Genomic DNA, 26418 nt, shown 5'->3' with positions numbered 1-26418 from the left:
GCTCTGTGGCTTTGACTCTACTTTTATATTAATAGAAATGATAAAGTTAGAGCAGGAACGTCCTTGGATAGCTTCTGCTGTGTTCTGTGGGAATGTGCCCTCCCCTAAAGTGTTTCACAGGACAAACTGTCCTGCGTGAGAGTCTCTGGTTGGTAAATCCCAGCTATCACACAGATGTTCTTGCTTGTGCCCCTTGTCCCTACGTACATAACTAAAGAGCCCCTTCCCCCCCCCCCCCAATTTATAGCATTTGTGTACATCCACTGAGAAACCACGATGCAGGGTTTTTCCAACCCCACTGTTGCAGGTATATCCCTGTCCTGGTTTTGGCTGGGATAGAGTTAATTTTCTTCCTGGTAGCTGGTATAGTGTTATGTCTTGGATTCAGTATGAGAAGAATGTTGATAACACACTGATGTTTTCAGTTGTTGCTAAGTGGTGTTTATATAAAGTCAAGGATTTTTCAGCTTCTCATGCTCAGCCAGCAAGAAGGCTGGAGGGGCACAAGGAGTTGGGAGGGGACACAGCCAGGGCAGTGACCCAAACTGGCCAGAGGGGTATTGCATACCGTATGATGTCATGCCCAGTATAGAAATTGGGGGGGATAGCTGCTCGGGAACTAACTGGGCATCGGTCAGCAAGTGGTGAGCAATTGCATTGTGCACCACTTGTTTTGTACATTCCAATTCTTTTATTATTATTATTATTGTCATTTTATTACTGTTATCATTATTATTTTCTTCCTTTCTGTTCTACTAAACTGTTCTTAACCCATTCTCTCTCCATCCCACTGGGTGGGGGGAAGCGAGCGAGCGGCTGCGCGGTGCTTAGTTGCTGGCTGGGGTTAAACCACGACAATCCCCTACCCAGTTCAAGATGTGTCAATTCATCAGGAGAAACAGATAGAACTGACAGGCTGAAAGAAGCAATGCAAGAGGAATTGGTAAGAGCTTGTCATGGACCGTGGCAGAGGGAAGGCATTGGGTGAAGCAGATGTGTCCCATCTTTCCAGCAAAGCCTGATGACACTTCTCCGTCCTCTTCTCACCTCCGTGTCGGCCAGCATCCTTGCTGGTCCCAGGTGGAACCAAATGCTCCGATCACCCGGAGATGTCGCTCCTGCAGAAGCCCTCGCTCCAGAAGCACTTTCCATCGCGACTCCGAGCTCCCTGGGGATGGTCTTTGAGGCAAGACCTCAGATATTGTTCCCCAACCTGAAAGCCCAAACACTTCGGAGGCTCATTACTCTTTTCTTTCCTCCTTCCCACACCGTGTATCAAACAACCAAGGGCTGGAACCGATACGAGACTGAGTTGCCAGTAACAACATCCCCCCCTAAATCCTAAAGGAATTTGGGATATTTTTCTCTGGACTGCTAAGACCCTCCAAAGCATGGTGATTGTACCGGTGGCTTCTGCAACAACAGGCTGTGCCTCTCCCATCACCTATTAGCTCATCTGCAGTAAGCAGCAGAACAGATTAAAAACCAGGCTTATGCTCTCAGCAGCATTTTAAAAATGCTCCCCCGAAAACTGAACGGGCATGTGGTGAAAATTCGGTCATGGATAAAAATTGCCGCCAAGGGTGTAAAGCAAGAGGTCACTTGCAAAATGGCAAAGGCAGCACGTGGCTACAGGTGTCCCGGTGGGCAGAGCAGGAGGGGAAGAGAAGAGGAAATATGCTGAAGACATCAATTTGCCCACGTTAATTGAAGCTAGAAAAGCCTGAGAGGCACTTTGGAGATGAGGTCAAAAGAGTCTGAAGGAGTATAGAAAGAGCACTAAAAAGATTTGAGGAGCGGAAGAGACTGAAAGGTGAAAAGGCTCAGGTGAGAAGGATGGTAAATATGAAGGAACCTGACAGAATGACTTGAGATAATATAAAACATGTCAGCTGAAGTCACACAAAGAATTTCAGCTGAACGCTTTATTTCCTTTTTATTTAACACAAGAGCAAAGTGACATCAGACGAAAATGAAAGACAACAGGTATAAACAACCCCAAAAGAAATGCTGCTTTTTCAGAACCACATGCCCCTCGATTGCCACAACTGAGCAGGTGGGTTTTTTCATTCTGCTGTGTACAGGGCCACAACCATAGGTGTGTGACTTCTGGTTTCTCTCATGACACTAACAGCAAACGTTTCATGCAGGGGAATGATTTTCATAAGGTAGCTTTGGACGTGAGAATTCAGCTGCACTCCAGGAATGGTTGGCATTTACATGACTAATAGGCGCAGCAGTTATGTCAAGAGAAAAAACTGGTCTATGAGCCATCCCACTTCGAGGTGTGATCCAATCAGTAATTTCCTAAAAGTAGCGGGAAAAAAAAAAAAATCCCATGAAGGATGTACTCAAGTGTACCTGATATCGGGGTCTTTTCACTTTTTTTTAGGATTAGACCTTTCTGGAAGCAAATAGCTCAACTGATTTAACTAGTGGGCTGGGACCTACGTCCTTAGCAAAAGTCTGCAGTCAGGTGGAGATACAGTGCATGTGCTACAGGAAGCCAAATAAATTCCCATTTCTAAAAGCTCTTTAGACAGCGAAAATACATGCAAACCTGATGGATGAGACTCCAGCAAAAACGCTCCCCCCATGCATCCCCCTGGAGCCCCAGGAATTCCCACGGGCCAAAGTGCCCAAACCTGGGAGGGCTCCGTTGCTGCCAGCTGAAACGAGAAGTGCGGTGACCGGAGCTGCAATGTCTTCATTTTGCGTGCGCTGCTTAAATCGCATGCAGAAAAGTTGCCGATTGCAATAATATGTGCAACTAGATCTTTTAGAGAGCTCCTGGGGTGAGGGGTTCCCCCCAACCCAACCCCACAGCTTTCAGCATCCGAGCTGCAAAGGGACGATGCTGTAGTGTGTTGGCAAGGGGCACAGGGCAGAGCACTCACGGCTGCCTAAGTCCTTGCTACCCTGCAAGACTAACGCTGAAACCACCCGTGAAGGTTATGCAGGAGCGGGGAAGCTGCCAAGCAGTTATATCCCAAAGCAAGAGAAAGTGAAAGTGTTACAGTTTGGGCATTCGTTATTACGATGCTGCTTGCCTCCCTCAGCCAAGTTTCCTTTTTTCCCTTGAATATGGGCATTTCTTGTTACCTGTCTGACTCTTGTTTGAGAATGGTTTGCGAATGACTGCCTGTCAGACAGTTTAGCCTATTTTTTTCCCAGGTTGCTGGTTCTGAGCTCGAGCTAGAATGTTTGTAGTGATGCCCTTACACTTGAACCCAGCCCTCGCTACTGCCCATCAAGTCTGGCAGAAGGGTTAGATACACATGACTCTTATTCACTCCTTTGGAAAAGTTGGACAGGCGTCCAAGGACAGGCTTTGTCTCCATGAGCAGACACAATATCTCATTATGGTCTGGGAGGATCATTCGCAGAGATTCGGCGCTGGGATGACAAATCCGTAAACTCCTTGGGGATCTGTTTCTTTGTAAATATGCAGACATGACTCAGATTATACTAATGTAGTTATGTGTGAAAATTCAGGGGGAAAATATAACCCCAAACCACCTTTGTAAGAAAATAAGCTGCAAAGCCAAACGTTGCTGCATGCTTTTTTTGCCTGGCTATCAGCAGTTTGCAAGTTCTCTCTTGTTGGCCCTTGGGAAACAACACATCCCGAGACTATGAGCACCAAGCAGTTCAAAGGAATGCCAATGCTCTCCAGCGTGATAGAAAAAGCAAGCTTGCAAAAAATTCGCTGGTATTCTCAACTGGCCTAGATGGTCCATGAAGTCCTTTCTGTACGCCACGCTGTCTGATCCTCACAGGCATTAAGTATTTATCCCCTGGGACACTTGTAGCTCTTGCGCTTGCTAAAGGCTCCCAGATCTCATCCCGCTCACCAGCAAGCTCTTTGGAGGGTTTGATGTTGCAAGTCCTCCGCTAATGGGCTGTGGACTGGTGCTAATGAGGTTCAGGGCACTGACCACAGGGAGGATGGGCCACTTGTTATTTTCCTAATTAATTCAAGAACTAATCATACAGTAGCATGCTCCAGAAGACAGCCCATCTAAGGACCGAGTTAAGAAGTCTGCACAAATCTGTCCCCTCTGCATTCGCCTCCGAGCATTTTTCCTTGCCTTTTGTAACTCATTTGAACAAAAGACGGTAAAAAATCTTGTTCTACCAGCTGCTTGTGTTCTCCCCCATGGCAGCTCATCCTGTACATTAGCTCCTTCTGCTATTTTAAATCATCTGGCATTCCTTTTGGGCCCACCCATCCTGCATACGCTGAGCTTAAATTCTTGACCCCTACTGGGAGATGACATTAGCTCTCCGCTTCACTGCCTCTCCCATCTTACTCAAAGCTTATCTAAACCCACACTTGCTCATATCTCCGATTTTTCTTTTTATCTTGGTCATAACACTCTAATTAGAGCCTTGAAGCATACAGAGATGTGATTTGCATGAAAGGCACTATTCAAAACGAAACTGGATCCCAACTCATGCAGCTTAGCAGCAACATTTGAAGGTGGTAAGTTATTTAGAGCCCTCGCTTCTTGTCATTATTTTCTAAAACACGCAAAGCCCCCTTCATCTGCTCTTTTCTAAAGGATCAGAGCTAGTTTCTCTAGTTTTTCTGGATGGGTAGTAACCTCATAGCTCTGCACTGTGTTAAAGAAACCCTGGAAGAGTTTCCACATTCCTCTTCAGTGTGTATATGTTTACTTGAACGTATATTACCTGTTACCCAGCCCACACAGTGGATGTCTATCTTGTATGTTAAAACACACAAAATAAGGCCATTAGGATAAACATCTCTGCTCACCACTTTCTTGCTCCTCCAAAGCTGCTTACTAAAAAAAAAGACAGGAAAAGTTGGTCATATCAGAGCGGTGGGTAACTTTTAAGTGAAGTACTAATAGAAAAGATGAAGACATCTTCACAATTATTATAGTTAATGACCATTATTAAATATTAACTATAACATTAAATATGGAAAGTTTGTAAATATTGTAAAATAATTTACATACCAAAGTGTATGTCTTACGTTTGAAACCTCCCCTCAGAAGAAAAGCAGCTCCTGGTGCCATTTGGCAGGAAGGGGACATAAGTTACAGAAGAGCTGACATGAGGAATTTGTGCTGTGGCTATTCATGGTGCCGACGCTTTCCATGTAATTCTCCATTCGTGGCCTGCTTGGTGAATGGGATGTGTCCCAGGCGCTGGAGAAAAGCCAGGAAAGGGCCATTTCTTGGTAGCACATTCAAAACAACATTTGCAAAACAAATTCAGCCCAAATGCAATGGATTGGTTTGCTCTGCCCCTGAGCAATATTGACAAACGCTTGCTTGGGGTGTCCATGGAGAGCAAGTCACGTCCTTGCTGGGGCACCCTGGCTGCGCTTTGTGAAACTCCCGCTGCCCGTAAGGATGCTTTCCCCATCCTAAAATCCGGGAGAGCTCCCGACATGCTGAATGCATGGCTAATCCCATGGAAAGCTTTCTGCGCTGTGCTGTTTCAGCAGCCAGCCAGGCAACAGCAAATCGGTTGTGTGGACCCAAGCGTTTCCCCGTCCCCCTGCCTTTGAACTGGCAAGGATGAAGAACAAACTTCTAATGAATGAATTTCAGTGCGGTGAACGTGCCCCTGGCTGGACTGGCATAGCTCCGCTTGGCCTCGGGGAGAAATGCTGCAGAGGAACGATGTAGGGAGCAAAGCGCTCATGCGTCAGAGCTGAATTTGGCCCCGAAATTTCTATCTGAGGCAGTATATAGTTAAGCTATGCAGCACCACATGCAAAATTGAATGTTGTTCTCCCAAGGATCAGGGACAAAAGGCCAGGCAAGGCTGAATGGAGTGGCTCGTGCTATGGCAAGGGTCAAAAAAACAATAAGGAGGAGTTTGGGTGGGGAGCTGAGATTGCTACGTCTGCCCACAGGAGACGAGAGCTTGAGCGGAACAACTCCTGCCCATCGCTACGGCCCAACCTCTCCTTCAGCAGCAGCAGGAGCGGTCTCTCTGGTTTCCAGGGCTCTGTCACAGGCAAAGTGAAGAGCAGGGTCACAGACCTTGAGCTAGCCCCTTCCCTCCTCCCTGCTTCAGAACAGCCGTCCCCGTGGGTATCCGTCCCCTTTGGCCATGCCTAGAGCTGCTCCTCCTCTGTAGGGCTGCACTTATTGTTTTATATAAAAGATATTTCCAAGAAGGGCGAGGGAGAGAACGTGTCAGAGGAGGGGAAGAAGTGACTTTGTAATCCCAAATAAGTGCATGCAAACAGGGACGATTGCCAGCGTTTACTCCCAGAGCTGTGCCTCCCGGACCCACCGCATTCCCGTCCCGTGCTGTTCGCTCTTCTCTCCAGGCCGACTGCAATCATTATCCAACAGATACTGTGGAATTTCCCTGCCAACTAGTAAAACCAGGCACTGGAAATGAGCTTCCTCTGTAATTACTTCAAAATCCTCGGAGGAGCAGATGCTGAGGCATGTGGGACATATCACAGGGTGGTTGTGGTTGGAAGGGATCTCATCTAGTCCAAGCCCGCTGCTCAAATAGGGCTGGTTGCCCAGGTCCATGTCCAGACTGCAGTCCCAAACTCCAGAAGCAGCTGGTTTCTCAGGGGGAAGGAGAGAAGACTTCTTAGAAGATGCTCCAACCAGATGGCAAAAAATGCCATTCTGTATAATGAAGCAGAAAGCAGGGGGGACCGGGGTTGGGGTAGAAATGGGTTTTGGCCATAAGGAAATAGATGGGTCCCACAGAAGTGGGGCTGCCCCAAGGCAGACCAATAATAGTCCAAAACCCCATCAGTGCAGTCTCGTTTGTGCCCACGGAGCTGAGTTAGGGGTTGTGCTTTAAAAGGAAAGAAACCAGTGGAGGGAAGCCAGTCCAGCTGCCGTGGCTGGAGGGAGAACTGGTGGGTGGGAGACCCGACTTCATAGCATCTATACCGTCTTGGGCAAATCCCTCAGCCTGATGGTGCCACAGTTCCCCATAGGAACAAGAGGGATGTAAGAGCTTTTCCCGGGGTCCACAGCAGCGTACGTGCTTGGTTGGGATAAACCTTAAATGCTGAGGTGCTGGGTGCCAGGCAAAAGTGGTGGATATTTAGGTATATGGGTAAAACTGTTAGCAGGTGCTGCCAGTTCACCCTTAATGAAGACATCTCTAGTAGCCTCAGAAAAGAGGTGATTGGAAGACCTCCCTGAAGTGTTTCACTGAATAAATCCCGATTATTTGGGCTTTGTGCAGACAAAGTGATTGTTACCCTAACTTCTTAAGGCACATAAGCATTTAAGCTGCCTTAAATCTTTAAGGTAGCACAATGTAAGCATTAAAGCCAACTTAAATCCTTATTAAGTCTTCTTGGTGCTTAAAGCATTTAAGCCATTTTTAAGTCTTTTTAGAATGACTGCTGATTTCCATGGGAAGGATGCGACGTTGAAAGACACTTTGTATGCAATGTTCCCTTTAAGTTCATGCTGTCAGACAAGCCAATGTCTCATACGCAGCCTTATCAGGAAAGATGTGAAAAACGTCTAGACTTTAATTTCACTGCCATTTCAGGTTTGGTCCTGGGTTCTCAGTGATGCTTATAAAAGTGACAGGGTTTTGCGAACACAACGGTCGATCCGTCAACTCATCCTGGTGGTTCATGTTATCCCATATCGTGACTTTACCACGCTGGTCCGTGGTACAGACTTCAGAGGGTGGTAGAGGAAGTTGAAAATGAGTGAATTCCCTGCACGTACAAGGACAATCATAGCTCACAACTAACCGAAAGCCTTTTGCCCTGACTTTTCAGCAGTGACCTTTGGATTGCAATCAACCTTGGAACGTCCCATCTGAAAAGGCAACATTTTTGGCATGCCGTGAAAGCAAGGCTTTATAGTAGAAACTACTTTTGCAACTTTTACTGTATGATTTGCACTCAAGAGGATGCCGTAACAAACTGCTGAGCATAGCGAATCTTTCTATGAAAAGGGATCCAATCCAACAAACCCTGTCCTATGCACACAGTCGAAGAAACCACTTAACCCCTTGAATAAGGGCTACATGTGCAGCAAATACTCTAGAGGACTGGGTCATCGGTTGACGGAGTGCTTTTCCAATAACTCCTGCTAAAATTCTGACCTTCTCTGGTTCTTAACTTCTCTTGCTGGGTCGTATCCCTTATACAAGGGAAGATCCTGAATGGCTGACGAAGCTCTCCTCTCCGGCGGTGGCTGGGAAGCAGCCTGCCTCCTTCAGGCCCTTAGCTTGTGCTGAGATTGCAGGCACTCACTGAAGGTGTCCTCCAAAATCAACAGAAGGAGAAGACCCCCAGCAAGGGCAAGCCAGGGAGATATCTCACCAAGGAGTAGACCACTGTGCTGGCACACAGGCTTTCCTGCTGGAATCCTTTAAGGGCTGACACTACAGGACTCTCAAGGGACTAGGGTGTGAATAATTCATCTCTCTTTGTCACCTAATAAAATCTATTACTAGGTAGGTCATCTGGCCTGTCCTAGTCACCCTTCATAGTCAATGGGCAGGGATAGGCACTTTTAGGAAGCCATTCCCCTGACCCATCTCACACACTTCTCTTAGAAAAAGGCAGCTGCACCTTAAAACAAGCTCATTGCTCTCCTCTATGAATCCAGACGACTAGTCAGACGTAGGCATCCCCAGTGCACATTTGAGCAGATGCACCTTACACCTAGGTGCAAGCTAAGTGCTTAAATTGGCCAGACTGGATCTTACGATGTACGCTGCGGTGTGCACACAGAAGTGAATGACCTTGCCCACATCTCGAGGTCAGGTTTGAAGTCCCCCCTATACTCTATAAAATGCCATTGCTATTGAATCATGGGGTCAGTCTAGTTTTTTCTCCTTTCACTTAATCACAAACTGTTAATGTGTGCCATAAAAGGTTTATGCAAGCATACCCAAGTGGTTTTGAATGCTTTCCACTTCCCTGCATTTGCACATGAGAAGTTGCTAACTCCCATTTGCAGATTCTCAGCAGATCCGGGGTTTATGACTGAATGCCTCCAAGTCGGGGTATGCAAACGGACGGCAGTGTTTGGAGTCAGTGACCGCACTCATCCCCACGATAATCACGAGCATGTACAAGCCACAGGGAACTGTTAAAACGGAGACTGATTTGACTATAACAAAAGTCTCGACCGAGTTTTGTTGTAAAGTGCCTCATTAGTCTGATTTTTTTTTGTGACATCCCATTGGCAGTAGATATGAATAGAGGGTTTTTCCCTGTCTAACCCATGAGCGATAGGCACAAATTCCCATGTCAGCCGAAAACAGGCGTGCTCCCCACACCAGAGCTGTGTAGCTGAAGGACCCGAGCCTGCAAGATGCTGAACATCCCCCGCTGATGAGAGGAGCCAGGTAGTTATTTGCCTCAGCCTCTGGGATAATCTAGCCCAAAAAGGGAATGGAAAGTTCAAGAGCTTATTTAAGAGCTCTGTGCCCAAACTTAGCTCGTGCAAAAGGAATCTGCAGGCTGAGCGAGCGCAGTCTGCTGCACAGCTCGCTCTCCTCGTTACCTACCGGGATGAATTAAGAAGCATCCCAGCTCGAGCGGAGACCCCACCTGACGAAACCGAACGAGAATTGCCAAGTGTGGTGTAAACCCGTAACGTGCTTGGGTACGGCAGACCAGCCCACGGACAGCGGGGCTGGTCATCCAACGTGGAGCAGAAGGAGCAAAGGGAGGAGGGCTGGCTGCGCTCCTGCTCACGTCAGCCCGGGGCGATGCCGATCTCCTCTGCTGCCATCAGATGTTGCTGGTTCACGGTCACCTTGTCGGCCACCAGGACCCCCAGGTCCTTCTCTGCGGAGCTGTTTTCCCCAGCAGAGGGTTTTCCCGTGCTCAACTTCGTAATGTTCCCGTTGGACCACTTCTCCAGCCTCCCTAGGTCCCGGTGCACGCTGGCCCCGCTCTAGAGTTTATTGACTGCTCCCCCTGACTTAGTACCACTGGTGACCTCACTGATGAGGCAGTCTGTCCCGTCGCCAGGTCATGCTCCTGAATCAAAACCTGACAAACTCCTCCAGCTGGGCTCTGAACCATTGCCCACCACCCGTTGACTCTGGCAATCCAGCCAATTTTCCATCCACCTTATATCCAAATCGTGTTAATGAGAGCAGGCCCTATCGAGCATTAACTTCGCAGATGAAGCCACCATGGTCAGGATTTCAAAATATATCGGCCTTTCCTTTTGAACACAGTTATCCCTGTTTGAAAGAGAGTCATGCCCCCACCATCTAGACATGCAAAATGATTCAAACTGCTTATCCCATGAGAAACAGCAAATGTCTTCAGAGACATCACAGAAACTATCCATTTGGCTCTGTAACAATAATTCTCACTAGTGAGGAGGCATAAATTATATTTAATGGATTACAGATCAAAGGCCCTGAACCGATCCTTGGTATCACCTCACTTATTACTTGGCCGGAGGAAAGACAATATTCCTGGTACACCAAGACATCTCTGTTTATATGAATGATCTGAACGAGAGATTTGTCGTTGTTCCAATGAGATTCATAAAGAATATACTGCACGCTTAGCTATCGCAGAGATGGAAACCGCGTGCAAGGCACTATTGTTAAATCGCTGATCACCTGCAGAGACAATGACCTCGATTCTGTAGCACCCTCTTAATAGCTAAGGCGAGGGATCCTTTGCAATTGCAGTCAAGAGTTCATTCTGTTTGCTAAGCCATTACGGTCATTATTCTAATTACCTATCGAGTCCTGTTCTTGTGTGTGGTGCTGCACAAAGACAAAGGGAATATTGTTTTTGTCTCCCAAAGTTTGCACTCTTAATCAAAGGAGGACAGCATTCAGGCACCTAACAAATTGCATAAGTTAGGGAGGGGTAGAAATTACCCCAAGAATTAGCTAGGCAACATTTGTGAGAAAAAATGTCTGGGTGAAAAACTGATGTATTCTTGTCAATCCCCAGCCCCTACATCCTTGCAAAGCAGAGTGTGGGAAGACTGAGCGTCTAACAGCCTGGTTCACAGGCAGTAATTCCTCTGGAATATGGTGACTGATTTGCTTGACATTTCCTCTGGCGTCGACGGTATTAGAACCATCAGGCAATTTCTGGGAAGGTAATTTGTTCCTTTCTACTATATGTTGATAAGGAACAAAGAGATGTTAAGTGCTCGAATCTCTCAAAAATCCAATACGATTTGGATGCAAATCTCAGGAATCTTTTCCATGGTGTATATGTAAGAATTTATACAATTCCCTTTTCTATTTCATTAACAAAGCTTCCTGCTGGCAGTATCCAAAATAAATCTGAGGTCTGGCATAACATATAGAGATGACTCTACAGAAAATTATTTTTTTAATTTAATCAATAATATGCCCTTATATGGAAATCTTGTCAGCATATAATTATACATCCAAGCAAATGTATTGCTGCATGCTTCTTAATAAGACTATTGCAGAGCAAAGCTGTGAACTGAAAAGGAACCGAGAGGCTTCAGATGCCCGAAATATTCCACAGTCCCTGCACAGATGAAATTCCCAGTGCTAGTGTGACAGGGCTAGGAAGTCACTGTAACTCTCGTTTAACATAAGCAGCGATTTGGGAAATTTGTTTTTTACTCTTTTTTAGGTTGTGGCTGAGATCTTGCCAGTCCCCACTGATATATCAGGTTCACTAGACAGCAGTCTCTTGGCTTGGGTTCAAACAAGTTTGTACTGAATTAGATGGCTTGGCCCAAGAGACTGACCTATTTACTTTTGTGTATACGCCTAAGCTTTCTGTTCCTGTTTTTGTCACCTATATAGCTCTTCAGAGACAGTACTTCTCCCGTGTTTATTGCGGTTACTTAGCGATGCTCAGCTTCGCTTTTTTTCAGTGCTTCTGCCGTATGGACAGTGACTGCTCACAACGACAGCCGTTTGAGAGCCCACGGCTCTCTGTCCACGGCAGGACAGCCCTCGTCCTCATCTGCTGGAGTCAGCACAAAAGCTGAGATGGGTGCTCACTATGCAGAAATATCTGTGTTTTTATTGCTACGTCCCTTCCCTTATTCTTCTTCCACCGTCTATTGCTACTCCCCATCCATCTCGGCCGCGGGCACAGAGTTAATATTTCCTGTTGCTTTATCCAAGGCGCAGGTTAGACACACACAGGCACGAGCTCCTTCCTACGTGCAGGAGCCAGTTTGGCTAATTAGATCATGTGAAAATGAGCTGAATGGCTTTCAAGGTCACCTCATATCTGAGACCTGCTTTTGTGCTACATAAAGCTCGAACCTCCCAGCAGGCTCTGCCGCTCTACCCCTGTTTTCTGCATTTTTCCGTTATTTGGCAAACCCAGCTCCCTCGTTACCCTGGATCATGGACAGTTGACTTCACTCATTCTTTAAGCTCAATGGAACGAAAGATTTGGGCCCAGAGTCTCGAGGTATCACAGAAACGCACGTAACGGGGGTGATGAGCACGTCGCCTGCTTTGCCGGTTGCTGCAGGTTAAAGATCAGTGCTCGCCGTGGGTGAAATCAGCTCCTTGTGGAAGCCCAGGCAAGAATTCAGATTTCCCAGCTTTTAAAAGCTACTTGCTATTTACCAGTACAAGCATTTCACAGTGTGCAGCTTCCTAAAACACGATATTTGTTTTCTCCTTAATAGTTTAAAGAAAGGAAATATCCTTATAAGAATAAATCAGTGAGAAAAGACTGAGCCCCAGGTATAAGTTGATCTCAGACCCAGACTTCGCGTACACTTGGGGTGGTGCAAGCTCCCGCGCTCGAAGGAGCATGATGGCTCAGAGCGGCACAACTTGGAGGTTGTTTAAAGGCATGCACCGAATGCTAAGAAAAAAAATCGGGAGTTTACTGACAATGGTTCTGCTAGTACCTTTATGCAAAACTTGTCCTTTGAGTCTCCCAAGGCATGGGCAAATGCATGCGAGCAATGTTAATGATTAGCTACAGAAAGTATCTGTGACTGTGACCTCTTATTTTACTAACAGCGGTGCATGTGTAGGCAGGCATAAATCTTAACCATCTTATTAGGGAAGGCCAAAGGGCTGGGATCCACACAGGTGTTGAGGCACTTATATATCCCACGTAGGTGCTGGCACCCAGACTCTCCCCACCTAGAGACTGTGGTCCATAAACAAGCCTGGAGAGAAATTTTGCGTGAGAGATTGAAGAGCGCTTCTGTTAGCAGCAAAAACATGGGAAAAAAAAGACGCTGCTTTACTCTCCGGAGTGGGGGATGGAGACATCGGTGTAACCCAAACCTGGGAGCTGGACGGCTGTTGAACCTTCATTTCTGCCTTTCAGATTATTTCCATTCCAGTGTTTGAGTGTCTTCCTGAGGACGCTGGGGTTTTTTATGCTGTGGGGAAGTTTCAGGTTATGCCCATTTCTTAAAAGAGCACTGATCCTGCGCGCTGCTCATTCAGATTTTCTTTCTGCGAACCACCTAGCATGGAGAGGAGGAAAAAAAAGCACAAAAGGAATTACCTGCAGGTAATGCAAAGAAATACCTAGAAGGCTTAACCCTTGATAGACTGTGTTTGTCCAGTACCTACGGTTTAATTAACTTATTTCTAGAGCTGTGCTAGCCTGTTTTAGAGCACACCAATGCAAACATTTATTTGCAGCTGCCTGCAATGAGGTTACAAATCAACTAATGATATAATATTTTCTCTTGGAATTTATTCTATGAAGATGATTCATACCGGACAGCTAAATGCCATCAGTGTTGTGTCAGCTTTTACCGACTAAAGTGTTTTTCCGTATGCAATAGTGGACTGTTCTCATTAATGGCTGAGCTGTAAAATCTTGCTTTCCCTCTTATTTATGATACTGGAAAAGATCCAGTGCAGCACAGTACATGTGTAAGTCATTACCCTCCCTCCAAGCTCCCCCCCAAGCATGGAATGTTACTGCATTTTAATATATTACAGAAATAAACAAATGTTATACATGTGGGGGACGAGTATAAATCAGACATGACTCAAAGGGCAAAGGGGCTAAACAGAGTTTGCTGGGCCTGAATATCTCCGGAGCACCAGGGCTGTCGGGGGGGGATGCGCAGTGCCAGTTTGGCCACATCCAACCCTGCATGATGCCAGGTTTCCAGTTCACGCAACTTTTTGAGGCTGGTCTTTAAAGGGCTGGGGATATTTGATATGGTTTGGGTCATGTAGGCTGTGCGACAGGCGATGATGCTCCTTACTGCTGCGTCCCAAAACCCGGCGGCCTTCCCAGCTGCCGCGGCACCTCCTCAGCGGGAACCGCATCTCCCATCCTCGAAACCTCCTGACGACCAGATCCAGACCCCAAGCACTCCCATCCCGATCTCAGTGTCTTCAGCCAGCCACTGCCGTGGCATCCACGTTTCTTCTCACTGAGATGAGTAAAGGCTGGTGGAGGTTAAATGTCGAGACACCCCTGGGAACAGGGACCTCTAAATTCTCGCTTTCTTCCCTTGTGGCCCTCCAAATCTTGCTTTTCCCCTTGCATTAATGGCCCAGTTTGCAGAGGAGGACTATGGCGATGCCCTTTCCTGAGGAGTTAGATCATAGAATCATAGAATCGTCTAGGTTGGAAAAGACCTTTAAGATCATCGAGTCCGACTGTCAACCCAACACCACCGTGTCCTAAAAAGTTGAGTTGTGGCTCAAATGCCCTCGCCCCGGGGAGCGAGTGTTGGCCCTCACCATCGACAGTGTCACCAGCAAAAGGGCAGGAGCCTCTTGGAGAGCTCTCGTAGCTGAGAACTGATGGCACACACAGCTTCCATCCTTCTGCTCGAACTCTTTCACCTCTCCCCAAAACCGGGTGGCTTCATCCATCCTACCTGTGGACAATCCCAAGCCTGTGCCCTGGGCTCGCCAGTCTTGCTGTAGGCACCAAATCCACCCCTAAACGTGCCGTGTAGGTGACGTTGCTGCCTAACTTGGGCCATCAGAGATAGCTGGTAGGTGGCCACCCAAGCGTTGGGTACCACATCTCCTGTCCTGGAGATGCCCAAGTCCTCCCCTTGGATCAGGCCTTGACTTTGCCGCGCCGAACTCCCCAGCCCAAGCATTTATGCTTTGATCAATTCTCTGTCACACAGGGAGCGAGGAAAAAAAAAATATTCCTCCTGCAAAAGCGTTTTCTTCCCTCTGGATCGATGCGTACGACTTCATTTGACATCAGTGGGAGCTCTGTCACAGATCAAGAGCAGTAAATGGCCTAATGGAAAGAATAATAATGCTATCATGCGTACCTACTGCTCCTCATCCGTCTTGCGGTTTTAAAGACCTTCCTCTTGGCGAGCTTGCTGGTCATAATGCTCACCCTCAGCTAATTCATATCTTTTAATTATCTCTTCAAAGGCACTATTGAAAATCAGGAGTAAAACAGAAAAGCACAGAATACGCAAATTGCAAGCTGAAATGAGTTGCTCTAAAAGTTCAGTCTTTCCTTCTTTGAAATATAATAGGCAATATAAAAAAAAAAAAACCACAACAGTAACTTTTATTAGAAGCACCATAATTTAAAAACTGTGAGCCTGAGATTTAATTTCATCCATAAGCTGCAATGTAATACTTTATTGACCTCAAGTTGTTTTATACTGTATTTTTCTTCTACCTCTAAATGCTAAGAGGCACATCTTTATAAGCCACTGGATTATTTGCTAATGCAACACTTTCATTTTATTTCAAGTGGGAAGAAAATCTATTTGTTGTGGGATTTCATTTTTCATAGTGTTTTTTCCATGGATGTTGCATCTTTGTGGGTACCTTTCATCTAATACAATATTAGCATTCATGATGGGGCTGACTGCTTCCTTGATATTCACTTGAATTCTGGATAACAAAGTAGGAAAGAGTAAGGTAAAGACAATAGAAATAGAAAAGTCTTGCATATATATGATGGTTACTTGTCTAGCAGTAGCAGCAGCATTATGTCCCCAGAAAACTGTTTCTCTGTTTGAGATTTCACTCTCGTTTTGATGTTTTGTGGCTCAATGGACACTTAAAATAATTATTGTTATTTTTTCATTTTGCTTGTACAGCAAAAATGTGCTGGCGCTCTCACAGATTCAATGGTCTTATTCACTTATAGTTCCAGACGTAGAATGATGAGAAAATATTTTTTAGGATATTGTGCGGTGACCCAAATAGCACACACAGAAGGGATGCGAGTAAAGCTAAAGTATTTTCTATATTTATTTTGGCATCCAGAAAAATATAAATAATTGTCCTGTTACTACAGGTGGTCATCAGGAAGAAATTGAGAGTTCCTTGATGACACAACTGATAAATTCTTAAAAATGAGGACATTAAAAGAGTGTGATAGTGTTAACAAATGGTAATGGATTGATTTTCAAGAAATAGTCTGTGTATGTCAGGTATTACCATAGATTCACATTATGGAAGACTTCCTACACAATGAATAAATAATAATAACCTGCACACGAGGAATCACAATAAAAGCATTTGCGTTTAGTTTCGAAATGTACTAAACAGCTAAAATTAAACACGTACTTCCCCTCCCTCAGCCGATTCATCTCAATCTTCAATGGGGAAGCAGAAGCACATCTGTACGTGACACAATAAAATGCAGAAATAGAGGCTACTGATAGAAAATTATTTTACGGTAATTGCTGTTTGCATTTAGTTTGCTCCTTGGAGATGAGCGAGTTATTATTAACCAAATGTTCAAAACCGTGACACGTGAATCTGCCTTCCTTGCAGGGCTCGAGAGACGAGTCTCGGAGAACATGAAGGGTCACTAGGAGGAAAGAGACATTTTAACATGAAACCTGCAGCGATGTGCTGTAGTCCTTAAAAAAGAGAGACGACTTCCTTCGTCGCAGGGAAGGACTTCATACGGGAATTCTGAAATTTTAAGAGCGGGCAATTGGGGTTTAATTCACGCGATGAAACAGCACACCAGAAGGCGGCTCTAATTTCCACCAGGAGGGCTGGGGAGGACTTGGCTTGTCCAGCGAAACCTCACGACAAATGAAAATGTATGAAAATGTTCGATATTTTCCCCACCGACGCTTGGGTGTTCTCGGCAAAAAGCCGAAATGCCTTGTGAGCAGCTGCCTGTCGTTTGGGACCCGGCCAGGCGCCGAGACGTGCGTCTCCGACGGGATCTTCGTTAAGGGCCAGAAAACAGGCAATGCCAGGTAGCGGGGCAGCACTTTTTGGCAGGCTGGCACGATTTAAGACAACAGGAAGGATTACGGAGACCATACGCTATTTCTTCCTCCATTTGAACTCCTTCGAGCTCCCGTTAACGAGCAAAAGCAGCTTGTTTCCAGCTTCCAGCGCGCTCACCGTGTCAGGCTCTGAAGCAATTTCTTTTGCAGAGGTCAGGACTGAACCTCAGCGAGGTTAAGTGCCTTTCCCAGGACTGGAGGGTGACAGCAGTCAGGGCTATGGGGAGCGATGACGAAGAGAGGTCACGCAGCAAAACAATTGCGAGTCAGGGAAGGAATTTGGGCCATGGGATGCTCAGACCCCCGCACAGCCGGACATACGCTCACCGCGGTGGGAATAAGAAAGAGGACATTGTTTCTTCAAATGTCTTGGGCCTGAATGTTTATCAACATGGAGACATCTTTGGATTTTTTCAAAACACGGTTGAGCTCAGGGCTTTCCTGGACGTCAGGGGACTGCTTCGAAGGAGTTCGTAAAAAGCAGTGAAGACTAACGAGCCCTTGGTAGGTTTCAGCTCTTTATTTCAGTGTTACGGGGTAGATGTCTGCATATCAAAACAATCTGAAAAAATCACGGATCCTGCCTTTATCCAGGAAATATGTAACAAAACCCTGAAAAATCTCAGAAAACATCCACCAGAAAGACATCATTATCCAGACTCCTCCAGGAAAGTATGAAAAAAAATGAGATCAAAGGTAGCTACACCAACTGCCTTAAACCATGTTTATACATAACATTTTCCGTGTGTTCTGCTTTTAAAAGTAGATTAGGATTGGAAATGATTCAAAAACTTCTTCAAAATGAGCAAGAGCCCTCTGAACAGAGATGCGGGTTTAGGAATACCAACACCAGGGTGAGGAAATACACAGAAAGAGGTTCAGACGTAGATGAAGGGCTGTAAGGGAAGGTGTTGTAAAGCCCTTGCAAGTTAAAGATGTTGGGGAAAACATCCAGACATCCAGACGTCTGGACACAGGGAGTTGCTTGTGTCGCACGAGAACCTCAGCCATGAATAGTGAGAACCGGCAAGGGCAGACCAAGGAGAAGGAGACTTACACTGAACTTTGGCAAAGAGAAATGAAAAGAATCTCAGTGTAAAATCTCTTATTCCTTTTATATTACATTTTAGGTGCAAGAGAGAGACAGAGTGTGCATTTGACTTATCTTTTAGTACGGCTTTTCCTTTTTTTTTCTATTATGTTGCAAAAATGCTCTTATTTAATGAGCTAAGGTAAGCCTGGGAAATGTGGGTCCTTACCCTCTGCGTGAAGCCCAGATGCATGCAAGGAAGCAAAGGGAACCTGCCAGCAGCTCCTTGAGGCTAGGATTCACTGGAGATTTCTAACTTCTACAGCTGTCACAGAGGTTCATCGGTGCCCTGATTTCACTAGAAGATTCAGGTGTGTCAGATTATCCACAGGGAGTGTGCCTGTTCTCTGCAGACCTCATGCACACAGTTGGGGTTTCTTTGTTGGGTAGGAAAGAGGCAACAGAGGGAGGTATCTGCTCGCGTGGGGCCGATGCTTCCCCGACTGTTTTTGACCAGCAAAGTTCTCTTTGCACCGTTTGAGAAGGATGAAGGGAACGTGTCCCAGTGCAGAACAGATTCTAAAGAACGGTAAGTGTGTTTGCATCCAAAATACTCTTGAAATACAACATCCCAGACCTACTGTTCAAAGAAGACATTATAGGTCATGCCTCAGCCCACCTCCTGAGCGTGCGCTTTGCTTTGAGTCCCACTGAAATCAGTGCCCCTTTGAAGTGTACTTTCCTACATTTCCAAGAAGCGCAAGGGAGATACTGAAAGGTTAACCCTAAGGTAATGGCACTATAAGCTATAAATTTTAAACTTTGATCTATAGTCTTTCCATCAGCAGCTGTATAGACGGGTAAATTCCTTTTGATGGCTACCGCCGTGTCGCAGCACACCAACATGTAGAAATTGCACCTCCTTATTTGTTCCTTGAGTGAGTTTCTCTTGTTGCGACACAAGGCGCAAAGGAGCTTCTGCAGACCCAGCCGGTTCAAGGACTGGTCTGGTCAAAGCACTTCTGCTGTTGTCAGTGTCACCAGAGATCTTAGTCACTGTGTGTCACGGCAGCGACGGGTGAAGGCAGGATTACCGGGACTGCTGGAGTGTGGGTGTACAACGCCAAAAAAGCTTCAGGGGAAAGCCAACCGCAGCCTGGCTCCAGCACGGGGATGGATGTCTCACCCTGCCGTGCTGGATTTACGGTCCGGCATCACGCGTGAGCGAGTGGGTAGCGGGCTCCAGCACCGACATCGCCCCGTCTGCCCGTGGGGTCATATAAGATCAGGTCAAAATCGCCCCCAGTGTCTCCTTTCACGCTGCCCTGCAAAGCGCATCCTCCGCTTTCCGTCGCCCCTGGCTTCCCTCCAGAGCTCTGACTTTCTAGGTTTCTCATCCCCTCCAACATCTGCATTTCAGCTGTTTTTTTCCCTAGATGTATTATGTTTCATTTTCTGCGTGAATGTCACTTTGTTATTTTTCAGCTGGTATGTGCAGACTCTTTCTATCCCCACTGGCGTTTGCAACAGTATTGTCTGTGAATCTTAATAAACCAGAGTGCAGACTATCAAAAGACAAGCACTTGGGTTTTTAGGAACTGCTGAGCTAACGAAAGGGGAAGGCGAACGCCCTGCCCGCAGCTCCGGAGGTGGGTTCAGGCTCTGGTGGCACAGAGAGCATTTGAGCTCATGCCCGATCTGCAAGGATGAATCTGTATGAAAAGAAAACAGCAGCGACGATACCCCCCCCAACCCCGACGGTTTGTATAAATGCATGGCAGTAAAGATGAAAAGCGACGCGGATGGAAGAGGAAAAAAACCATCCCCCTTAAAAGCGCAATTGGCATTTCAAAGGCTGGTTTTGCTTTTAATTTGTGGGTTTTGGAAATGAATGCACGTTAGTTGACATTACAAAAGATGACTTGTGCTGAGTGGGCAAGTTCGGTGGCGTGCAGAGGAGCGAACTGAGGTAGGCGCTCAGCCTGGTGGTGCTCAGAGCACCCAGAGTTGACCTTTGAAACCAGACGTGAGCCCTGGGCTCTCCCTGAGGCCACCAGGATTTTTTCCTAGCACGTGCTGGGATTTGGGGGGATGCTTGGAGGTTGGCTGGGGCAGATTTAGAGGGGCAGGTTCAGGCTGCCGCATAGTCACTTTGTCCATCCTCAGTCTTGCCCACTGAGACAGCCTGGGTCTGGCATTCCCTCCGTATGGGAATCCTCTTTTTCCCTTGGACAGGACTGTTTTCCCCAACCCCATTTCAACATTCATCTGCATGTCCAGACTATCCCTTAGCCAATACAAACGTGGGTAAAGGGTGGTTTTTAAAACAGCACTGGTGTATCTTTTTAAAAAATAGTCCTCCTTCCCTTCTCTCTTCACCTTTCCCATCTTTTTCCTTGCTGGCTTCAGGGTGAATGGTCAAGGGCAAACTCGATTTCACAGCATGGCAGGCTGGAGAGCAACAGCTTCCTGAAGCAAGTATAAATGTGGAAGGTCTCGTGGGAAAAGAAAGGAGAGTGCACATATAGCAAAAAGGAAAGCTGGGATGAATGAAAAATAAAACACTGGGGGTGATTTCCTTATGGCTGGTGAGTACTTGTTTAGTTTAGGACAAAAGGTATTATTGTAAAATGCATTAGCTAGCGTGTTCTAACTGCTACCTTTTAACATTCATATGAAAGAATATCTTTAATTTTAATATATTATCATATATTTAAAAGTACGGCTCAGACTGAAGTGAAAGCTGGTGAGGAGCTAACTTTGCTCGAGCTGGCTAACCTGTGCTAGAATAGTTTTCCTTGTCTAGATTAAGGGCACAGTCCATGACGGCAAGCTGATCAAGTCGCCCCTCATCAGCTGATCTGCAGTACTAGTCGAGTGCCTACTCTTTGCTCAGCAAGACATTGAGCTCGCGTGATTTCCCAAAGGGGACCCTCATGGAAAATCCGAGCCACAGTTTATGTTAAGATGTATAAGGCGAGTAGTCGCTGTGGCCCCGATAGGCACTTTCAGCAGAAGATCTGCCTAATTTTTGTGCCACAAGTACGTCTCTTGATGCCATGAGGTCTGGGATCTGGATCACTCATCAGCCCTTTGATCCTTTAAGAGTCACAGCATCTACGTGAGGCACCGCTGATAGGCAGTCTGAATAAAGCCCCTTTCTCTATCTAATCTGACCGGGCTGATGTAATGCACGATACGAGCCAGCATCTTCACGAGATAGGAATCTAGGAGCTGCTTATGTGGCTAAGCCTTATACCAGACACTGCCCAGTAATGTTGACTGGATGGGGGAATTAACCAGAGGAACAGTCAAGGCTCTTTGATTAAGGGGTTGCATCAATTGTCATAAGATATGTTTGCAATAAAGATCTGTGGTTCCTGCTAGTAGGTCGGTATCAGTTGTGGCTAAGAACACTATCTTGCCATCTGTTCTTGGCAGGAATTGTACAATCCTTTCTTTCAAGTCGCAGATATTATTACACTTACTCAGCCTTTGTCAGCTCAGGACTTGACCATTATAATGCTCCCTGCAGGATGCTGCTCGCTGCGACCATCTGGAAAAAGAAGCTAGATCAGTATACAGCTGCTTGCTTATTCAGTATCATTTCATACCGCAAATGTCTTACACATCTGCCTTATCGTCTGTCCCAGCTATTCATTTGTGGGTGTGGAAGGAGGTGTTGCTTTGAATCTATACACTGCTGTGCGTGCACACACAAAACTACGCTCGAGGAACATTAGGCTGCAAAGTGGGGTACACCTGGGGAACACCGGTATGAAAGTGGACTGTGAAAATTCTAGTTTAGAGGCTTTGCAAGAAGCCTCTGGACTTCGTTAACTGTATGATAAAGGAGTATTCATACCTCCCGTCTTTGGCTACGTGGGCACAACCTCTCCCCACCAACTAGATTGCTAACTTCTTCCTCCGAATTGCCCTCAAGCCAGATGGCTGTGCTGTCCTCCAGTCGCTGTGAACACACTGTCCCCCCGCCAGCCACAAGCCCTTGCCTCTTTCCTTGCACAGAAAGGATGGCGCCCACCAAGCCAGCAGCTGCTCAGTGTTTTGCTTTTCACCGTTATTCAATGCACAGCCCAATACCCCGCTGACCACGCGTTATCCAAGCTTTTCCCAGAGGCAGATTTCTCCCTTTCCTCATGGTCCCTTCTGTGCCACTCATCACTACTATGGGGTTACAAATCAATTTATTCTCATAGCCTCGTTTGTGGGGGAGATGGTGGTTGTATCTCCATCTTGCCCGAACGTGGTTGCTAAATTCTAGGTTCTCACCTCCTGTAAGCACGCTTCGCCCTTTCGCAAGCCCTCAGGTACCAAACCCACTGCAGATCCATCATCCCTGCGGGCTGGATCCGGCTCAGCGCCACAGGTCTTTCCTCGTTGTCACCACGTCTTGTTGCCGGTGGCCAGGGTGGCTCTCGGAGCACGAATGGAGGACATGGCGTCTGTCTGTCCTGGCCTTTCGACATTGCGGTGCCCAGGTTGCATGGAGAAGGAGGTGCCCACCTCAAAGGCAGAGGAAACAAGCACCGGCACAAAGATGGGGGGACATGGGGAAGGCGTCTGAGGACCAGGAGCCTTCCAAGGAGAAGGGGACAAAGACTGACTGGGGTAAGGCCACTGGCTCTGTGGGCTGGGACTGGGAGGAGAGGCTGGGTGAAGGATAAAATAGCTCACAGGCTGGAAAATAGGAAAGGCTGGAAAGGTTAGGAGACCAGGACAAGAAGCCAGGGATGAGAAAAGAAACAGAGCAGAGAGTGGGAGAGGCTGGAGCACGTTGTCCACCATGGTCTTGGACAAAGCCCGTCCTGGCAGTCCTCTGTTGGCATGAAACAGCCACGAAACTCACCCACAAACTGTGCTATCATCCTCATCTTCTCGCTGGTCCAAGGATTGGATGGCAACCTACCGCTGCTATCAGTTACTCCCTCAGATCGAGTGTCTGAGGCACTTCAAGTCTTGGAGGATCAACCTACCACAGACCACATCTAACCTACTGGCTTTTCAAGGCAGATCTTACCTGCGGAGACAAGGTAGAAGCTAAAATTCAATTCACAGTGGGAAATCTTTGGAGCTGCTGCCATACTAAGTGTCGTATTTTCCCGGGTAGCGTTCATGTAAGTTGTAGCAGCCATGAACGTGTAGCTCTTCTGTACGCAGTTACAACCGCGTGAGGAAATCACACAGTCTATTTGCACAGCCCGTTAGCTGCATAACTGGTCTTTTGTACACAAAATCTCTGATTCAGCAAGTTCCTTAATCATGTGTCCCACTTTAAGCATGTCTCTGAAAATCGGGCCTTATGTCACGTACCTCTGAAAAATCAATTTTTGTAGCAATTTGCAGCTTTTCCTGTCATTTTTGCTCTCTGGTTGGATTTGCCTGAAATTCTGTGCCTGAAGCAGAACATGAAGCAAACATAAAATTTCATATAAATGATTATGTTTGTCAAACAGTTATCTGTTTACGGCTTAAAGTGACACTATCATAGTTTTCCATTTTTCTGCATTATTACCCCAGAAGAAAGGACTATCACCATAAAAAAAAAAAAATAAAAAGATCTGCTGCTAAAACTACCCATGGTTTGGGGTTTTTTACCTTCCTTTGGTTGATAGGAATAAAACTAGACAAGAGAAAAAGCCACATTTTACACGATCTATCTACCTGTATGTCTTTCCTTAAGCTCCGTAAACTGCATGGGCATACCATATAGCTTCACAAGTTTGTTTGCACTCCTCAAACATGCTAAATTGGCATGATCCCACACAGCCTATCATGCACTACATCCAACCACACGGTAAGAAATTTGCCCAACTAACAATTTTATATCTAGTTCATGTGCACAGCACAAGGCTAGTGATTCAATGCTGTCTGCTGAGAAATGGGAAAAATTATCTGTATTATTAAAATCTTAACAGTTTTCCTATGCATTTAGTGATAATATTTTTTTACTGGAGTTATCTAAAATGCAGCTTGCCCTCCTGCTCCTTGTTATGTACATGACAGCCTTCGTTGCTGGCTTCTCCAGAGATGATTGATTGTACTTGGGTATCAGAGAGCACATTTCCAGGTCTCAGGAAGTTTTTGAAGGCAGACAGTGCGTGGCTCCCCTGGTGACTCTCAGAGGACGTATATGCCAGTCGTGATGGAAAAAAATGATGACCTCTCTTTTTGTCTTCAGAAACTTTACGGATCTGTCCACAGAAAGCCAATTTGGGAATCAAATAACCTTTGCGTTTTCTAGGCTGCAGCCTGAATAGGCAGAGAAGGAGGAAACCACTGTCAATAAATGCAAAGCTAAAAATAGGCAAACCAAAAGCCTCAGCAGAGCTCTGGAAAAATTCTGAAGGTGGAAGTAAGAGTTATTTATAAGGTTGGGAATTGAAAGGGGAGAAAGAGGTCAGTAGAAGACTTTATTTACATAGTTTGGGTTCCAGAGATTACTTTCCAGTGCACACAGCACCGTTAGGAAGTGTTTCTGCTCGAGTCCTGAGTCCTAGCTACTTTTTGTACCGAGACAACATGCTGTGCCGTGCCACGAAGCAGGTTTCTGGGCATTCCCGGGATGCAAGAGGGACAGGACTCAGGAGCTGCAACTCCACTCTTCAGAGCAGAGATTCTTACTTACAGACACATGTTTTGCCAAAGCACTTTTTGGAGTCTGAAAGCAGGTTAAGCTGCCTCCGTAGGCATGGTCCTAATTGGTAGGTAGGTAGATAGAATTATAGATAGATGCACGCCTGGGGTGGAGTCCTCTTCTCTAACCTGAACTGCAAAGAAGTGAGTTTTCTAGGTGAGTTAGCTAGGGTGTATCCAGACACCTCCACGACAGCAGGTGAGCTTTGATGATTAGCACTGACTTGGGCCATGTCCACTTAAGCAAGTAGTGCAGTGCATTAAAAGCAGACTGAGAGAGGGAGAAGCGGTGCTGGAAACTTGATGTTTACACTATACGCATTGGTCTCCCTCTAGTCTCATCCCATTAGCACACCAGAAGTGTCCCTTGGGCATATCTTTTGGTTTAGTTTCACCAGCAAGGGATTCAGCTGGTGCCTCCGGAGACCACTCCGTGATGCAAACCACAGCATGGAAAGTGGGGGTGCCTGGGGGATGCATTTCAGAAGCACTCTCCCAGTGCAAACAAAAACTCTGTTGTAGACGCATCCTTAGGTTAATAATTTTTATACCCCTAAAATAGCTACCGTAATACCTATCCCTCAGTCTAGCAGTCCAGTGCAAATGGGAGGGCTGAGAAAAAACCAAGGAGATTGATCTCATTTACTTTTCTAAAATTTGAAAAATGCATAGGTTTTCACCTCACATTTTCAAAGGAAACGGAGGGAATGTTTATTTCACAAGAGATCACGTATATTTTTTCTATCTTTACTCTTAGAGGTAACTAAAATATTTGGCTATTTTGCTTGAGGCAGATAACTAGCATGAACAAATTCTGCATTATAACAACTGTTACAATTTTATTTAATGAGAAGTCTTGGGCAAGCTTAATAACAGATGGATCTTGCAGCCTAATGTAATGTAATAGACATAAATGACCAGTAAGCGTGTATTTAAATATCTCCTCCTGGATGTATTTTAAATTGGCTATTTACATTCATGATGAGTTGAATTGCTAGTGAACTTCACGAGGAATTTAATCTAGTTTGCCATATATGAGAAAGAAGGACAGCAGTTATGCAGGCGCCGTGCCCTGCCCGGTGGTTGGAGTGGACCTTCTCGGCAGTGGAAGGACACCTCTGAGAGGATGCCCGTGCAGAAGGACATCAGAAAGAAATGCTGGGACAACCAGCTTCTTGCCCAGCTCCTGGATGAAATCATCGACAGCATCCCATGGAGGAGCACTAATATTTCAGTGACCTGATTTATTGCTTGTCCCCCACAAAACAATGGCACCGGCACAAGCGCCGGACAGTGAATTGCAGTGTAGGGGTGGGAAGGAGCAGCCAGGGCAGAAATCACTTCAATCAATCACCTTTGCTCCATGAGGAAACGAGTGAGATAAGGAGCGATGAGGTGGGAATGTCTCTTGCTGAGGCTGGAGCTTGGAGAGCAGCAGTAGTCCTTCAGCAGCTCATTTAGCAGTCATCTTGCATATCAAAAGGACCAGACGACTTTTGGAGTGCACAGAAGAAATAATTGATACCTCGCGAAGGGGACTAGCAGGTCTGAGCCGTCAATCTGCTGGGAATTAGTCTCATT

The sequence above is a fragment of the Buteo buteo genome, chromosome 14 (assembly GCF_964188355.1).
Source record: "Buteo buteo chromosome 14, bButBut1.hap1.1, whole genome shotgun sequence".
NCBI lineage: Eukaryota > Metazoa > Chordata > Aves > Accipitriformes > Accipitridae > Buteo > Buteo buteo.
The sequence above is the reverse complement of the archived record's forward strand: the minus strand, read 5'-3'. Positions refer to the sequence as shown.